The sequence below is a fragment of the Cupressus sempervirens genome, chromosome 10, assembly GCF_028749045.1.
Source record: "Cupressus sempervirens isolate cs-2001-9-10 chromosome 10, ASM2874904v1, whole genome shotgun sequence".
Lineage (NCBI taxonomy): Eukaryota > Viridiplantae > Streptophyta > Pinopsida > Cupressales > Cupressaceae > Cupressus > Cupressus sempervirens.
In genome coordinates, this window is record NC_143127.1 from 349,836,137 (window position 1) to 349,842,777 (window position 6,641).

At 27.5% G+C, this 6,641-nt stretch overlaps 1 pseudogene; it reads right to left on the reverse strand.

Annotated features, from left to right (window-relative positions):
- Positions 1-434: 434 nt before the first annotated feature.
- LOC149534028 (putative carboxylesterase 6) lies at positions 435-1,070 on the reverse strand (annotated as a pseudogene).
- Between the last annotated feature and the right edge of the window lie 5,571 nt (positions 1,071-6,641).

A 6,641-nucleotide genomic window follows, 5' to 3' on the forward strand; every position in this document is an offset into this window, starting at 1 on the left:
TTTTAACAACACAATTATGGGTTACTTAAACTTCTATGCTAGCTAAGAACACAGAAGAATAACAATTATTTAGATTATTTTAATTTTACTCCTATTTGATAATGTATTTTTTAAAGAATTTTTTATTTCATTCTTTAAAAAGGACATTGTAAAGTGAGGCAGAGAGCTTAAAGTCAAGCACTACAAAAGTACTTCTTAATAAGTTCGAAGAATTGTGGATGCTTCTAGAGATCGAAAAATTTCAATTTCCAGAATTTAGATTATTTTAATTTTACTCCTATTTGATAATGTATTTTCTAATTTTTTTTTTATTTTATTATTTAAAAAAAGAAAAATTATAACTTTTATTTAATATAAATTAATATTATAGAATTTTCATTAATATTATAGAAGATTGTACATTCCTGGCTGGTCAAATCCTTATAATATATATTTTATCGCCAAAATGTGTCATTGAATTCCAACGCCATTGAATCATCGGTACAATACTCAGATTCCGCCTTCTTTTCACACTCAATCCGTTCTTCACTCCCAAAGTAAGGCTGCAGAACAATCAGTCCCCTGATCTTCAGATCAGTTTTGCGGGCAGCCATGATTCCGACTGTGTGCGCGATGTTCCCGCCCGCGCTCTCCCCGGCCAAGAAAATCCGGCTTAAATCGACATGATTTGCGAGCCATTGATCCTTAAAAGTCTCATCTTGGATCCCTGAAGGATGCCCTGAAGAATCCTTAAAAATCTCATCTTGGGTCCCTGAAAAATCCTTCAAGACTTCATTTTGGGCGGATTGAAGACCCAATTGAGAGCATGGAAGCAATCATCATAGGTAGTCGATTTTCTGGTGCGAGGCGGTATCGACTGAGACGACCACGGATTTCGACCGAACTGAGAGGCCGGAGAGGAATTCGTTTTATGATTGCCAGGCCGTTGAGCCGATGCAGAAGCCGCCGCCATAGAAGTAGAGAATGAGGGGGAGTTTTTCCTGTGAGTTGGGGATTCCGTCGATTGGGTCGGCTGAGGATTTTGTGAATTTGTGGTCGAAGCGGACGATGAAACCGTCGGCGCAGACTTGGATGAATTTAGATTATTTTATTTTATTGATATTTGATTTTTTATAATTTTTAAAAATAAAATTTGATTTTTCTCATTGCTCAAACCAATCACAAATAAGATAAATCAGAATTTTTAATTAATGAAAATAAATGTAAATAATCAACTATAAAGTTTATGTTGAGTGGAATTGAATACTGTGTTCTTATTGGTTGGTCAATCTCGTCTAATAAAAAATTGAAGGATTCTACTAGGAACTAATAAAAGAAAAAATATCAAATATCCAACATATTCTCTATGAAATGAACCTTGAATTGCATTAAAAAGATTATCAATCTGTCTACCCAATGCCCACAAAATAAAATAAAAATGACCAACATACCCTCTATGTAGGGGAGCTTTAGTTGGATCAAGAATGTTATCAATGCCTCCATATTGAACGCCAACAACCATTCCTTGAGGATTGCCTAATGTCACCTTTACAATACCATTGTCCAAAATTACATGTACAAACATGAAACGATAGGCTTTGTAGGTAAGTTTACTTTTACAAAAGAATCGTAGTTTTCATTCTTAACCTAATAATTTAGTTTCATTATATAAATCTTCAATTCAGAATCTAATCAAAGAAGAAAAAGAAAAAGTTAAATTTATTGATCACAGACAATTAGTTGGCTCTACAATTCATGAAATAATATATAAGAATTTTTTTAATTTTTAAATCAGCATGTTGTTCAATCAATATCAAAATCTAAAAACTAAATCAATTGTATAAACAAATACATATTATAAATTCTTCCAATCAAAACATATATGTAAATCTCTCTATTGTTACAAAACAAAAATGATAAAAAATTTCAGATTGGCATTGAGATCTTGAATATAAGCACTTCTATCAAAACATATGTTTGTTGGAAACAACAGTGGTAAAAAAGAGAGTTGTAAAATGAACGAAAACATTACTTCATTCCTTTGAACATTGACTGTAACTCTATTGGCTTCAGCTTTCAATATCAACGCTGTAAAAATAAAGCTAACTAAAAATACTATGAGCTTCATCGTTGTTGATCAAACTAGGTATAATTCAACATAATAACAAATGAACCTACACCTTCTATATAAGTGCACTTCTAAGATCTTAGCATGGGCACAATTATAGGTCCACATTTAGAAAATCATGATTTCCTAAATTAGGAATAGTGATCCCAACATTAAACATTTATGACTGATAGATTTAGAAATAATCCCTACATTAATGGAAGCCTAAATTAAATGGTCTAATATCATACTTTTAGCTACTCTTATAGTAATGTACGAGTTGTATGGTGATCTTCTAGTCGTTGGATAAAAAATGTATTGAAATGGTTGAATTTGGGTCGGCTGCAGATGAGAAATTAGGGAGAAATATGATCCGACTATGCCGCGATGAAACAACAGATGATCGCGGGGTGGATCTCAACTAAAATATAACAACAACAACGGAGAATAATAACAACGGCTATCTCTACTCCAATGGCGATTGATGTTATGTTTACACTCTGAACGGGGACAAAATCTCGCCTTTTTCTGGACATGAACAGAATCCACCCTTTTCCTTCACATGAACAGCAGATGATCGCGGGGTGGATCATTCTCTTTGCGCTATGATAGATCGTAATGCTGGTGACAAATCCAACACAGTCGGCTCTAAAAACAAAGTCTATGAATGAATGAATTGTAAAAATTTAATGTCTAAATAGTTAGTTTCCATAAACACACTATTAATTATTCTTCTCTTTTTGTGTTGCAAATTATTTATGCTTCTAGCGTATTGAGAGCTAGTCCTATTTATTATTAGTCCCTGCTTATATATAGACAGGTACTAATGTTTTTGTTTATCTTTGCTAATTTGTGCAACCTCAAAAAAAATACTAAGTTCTAAAGTTTAACAAACTTTATATTTTTAAATTAATTTATATTGATTTATTACCTTTTTCTAATTGGTCTGTTGCATTTTTGATGGGGTTTATTTTATTTTCCCACTTCAAAAAATACAATATTTTTTAACATGCATTAATGAATTCATTAATTACAACTCTATCTTTTCCATATTTGTGACAAGTTCATTATTAATTACAACTTTATCTTTTGCATATTTGTCACAAGTTCATTAGATTTATAAAATAATAACTTTATCTTTTGCATATTTGTCACAAGTTCATTAGATTTCTAAAAAAGTCATGTTTTTATCTTAAAATAATGTTTTATCAATATTAATATCACAATTTTTAGTTTTCAAAATAGTTTTTAAAAATGCTAATATATTTTAAATTATTTTAAAAATTAGTTTTATATAAATCATTAACTATTAAATTAAATTTTTTATTAAAATATATTATTGCTATTAAGAGTTGTGTTGCTTTATATATATAGACTTTAGTATATATTAATTAAAAAAATAAAAAACAATTAATTTCTAAATTTAACTTATGTAATAAAATTCTAATTTTTTTAAATTTCTTAGTTAAAAATCTATTAATTCAAATCTCATGATTTTACAATGCATTACATTAAGTTGTATATTTTTAGACAATGGCTAGTCGCCACATTATTCTATAAAACTAAAATTTAAAATATTAATTAAAAATCTAAATTAAATTTGCTAAAATTTATAACTTCTCTTTTCAAAACCATAATTTTAAATATTACATCCAATTTGTTTCCTTCGAGGCAGGGACTCCAGTGCTCAAAGAGCTCTTGTTACAATAATAAATAGACATTTTCATCTTTCATATGAAATTGTTGTAAATTCCTTTAATAAACTATAGATATTCGATATGATCTTTTAAAATTATAAATATATTTTAGAATAAATATGTTTAACTAACATTAGTAAGATTGTGAGGCCTCGCCCCGACCCCTCATGGCCTTAGTTGTTACTTTATCTTCTTGTTACTCACGACTCAAGATGTCGAGACATTATCAGATACTTGAACATATCATATTATTTCATGTTGTGTGATGTTATTTTCAGATATTTGATACCCATCATTTAATGCTTTATGTATATGTATGTTGATGAATTAAGTAAAATGTAGGATTAACACATTAATTTTGGAATCTTTATGATGAAGGATATAAGTAGGATGCAAGAAACCCTGATTGATGTATGTTTCAATTTATGTGAATTTCTGATACGTATATATGTGCATGTGATTTTTGGGACTACTGATGTGTGCAATGAGTGTGCAGATAATTTTAGCCGAGGAAACCGACGGAGGAACATAACTGATCTCTATGTGTAATTGTGAAAACTTTGTTGTTCGTAATTCACGTATTGTACTGTGAGATGTATGTATGTATCTTTCTGTGTTTAGTGAATGTTAGTTAATGTGTTAGTATTAGAATTTAGTATATGTTATGTTTGTTAGTATTAGTATTAGGTTTAGATTTAGTTAGTTTTAGTTTTAATTATTTAGTTGTTTAGTTATGTTTGTTTAAATTATATATATATATATATATATATATATATATATATATATATATATATATATATATATATATATATATATATATATATATATATATATATATATATATATATATATATTTCTTTAGTAGTATTAGTTTAATTTCATGTTTTAATTAGTTAGTTTTAATATATATTTAATTTAGTGATAATCATTTTAGTGTTAGTCATTAAAGTTCGTTGTTATTTTAATCTAGTTTTGTTTATCTTTGTGAAGGTAAATTTAGTTATTTTATATTAAATTAAGTTAGTATTGTATCAAATTTATATTAAATGTAATATAGTTTGGGTTTTAATTAGTTAGTATTTTTAAATAGATATATATTTTAATATAGTATAGTAGCAATTATAGTTTTAATTTGGCGTTAATTGAATGGTGATCTCATTAGAATCTAAAGGATAAGTTTAATTTTGTTATAAATTATGTATCATGCTAGATTACAGGTTCTATCATCATTTAACTAATGGAACTATAGTTCTATTCTAAGATATTTTTAAAAAAAACTAGTTTTAATGTATTATTGATTTATATTTAGTTAGTACGTATTAGATTTAGTTAGTTGTTAGTAAATGAAATTTAAATTTAGTAAGATTAGATAGTTGAAATGTTTAAAGTTAATAAATTTTAGATATATATATTCAGTTTTAATTTTAGTTAATTGTTTTCTTAAAAGTGACTTTACAATATCGATTAGATTGTCAATCAATATTTGTCAAAATGATCTATAGTTGTTTTTAAATTCAGATATCTTTCAATTAATCTAAATCAGAATACATTTACATTGTTGATTGAATAGTTGTTTCATATTGTTGTAAGATAATCAAATAACATATCTTTGATCGATATCCATCTTATAGCAAAAGTTTCAATACCTTAACGACGTAATCGTCCTCATGTTTTAATCGTAAGACGTAATGTAGAGAACCAGTACTTAAAATGTTATCTCAATCATTTCATCTTAAAACACTTTAATGAATAATTATAAATTTAAAAAAAAAAGTTTTGTGTGTTTTGTTTTGCCCTCGTAGTTTGGGCATGACAAAGATCCTACAACACAATAGTAAATTGTGAGCCTCTTTTTAGAAGGTTTGAGTTTGAGTCTACCCGAACTTAATATATAATAATAATTAACCACAACATATTTAATAATTATAATAAATCTTAGCTTAGCTTCAACCTCTCACCATTCAAAATATTAAAAATTAAATAAAAAAGTTTAACTAAAACTTTCTTTAAAGTAAACATTGGGTGTGATCCTTATCTATTTAAGTTGACCACAACATGAACTTACAAATAGTTATTTAGATGGATGATGCTTTCACTTAAATGTAGCTTTCACAAGGGTTTGTGTTTATAAATATAAACATTACATCTAGGTTTAGAGTTAAAATTTAGTGAAAATTTAAATATTAAAAAAATACAATTACAAAATCATATAAGTATTTACAATAATTAGTAAATTCAATGGAATTAAAAATTTTTGTAGTAAAATAGTGAAATATATAATGAGTTTGTTTGTGTTTTTGAGAATGAGGTTAAATATAAAAATATAGAAATATAAAAAATCAATTTAATGAGATCATGAGTTGGGTTGATGACATATAAATGTTGATTTTTTGTTGGATCACTTCTTAAATAGATAAAGCTAAAGCTTTCATTCTTAAAAATAGAGGAAACAAAAAGTCTTTTTATAATCCTAGATATAAGGTGACCTAACTTAACTCATACCAAATGAGACATCCTAGTACTTTGTCATGTAGGAAGCACTTGCTCATATGAGACATAGATGACCTACCTCAAACACAATTCAAACTTATGGCCTCTCTTTCAAGAAAACAATTTCTCTCTGTTAAGGGATTAAGAAAAGAAATCAATCCTAAGGAAATGATTGTCTCTAAAGAGATCAAATAAAAGAAGACTAGTCCTTAAAGTAAACATTGTCCCCATTAAGGGATCTGATGGAAATATAAACACAGGGAAGACATTATCTCCTTGACCATCTACAAAAGATTACATTGAATCATTGTTTATGTGTGTGCAAAATGAGAAATAAGAAGTTGCACCCAAAATGAGAAGTAAGAAAT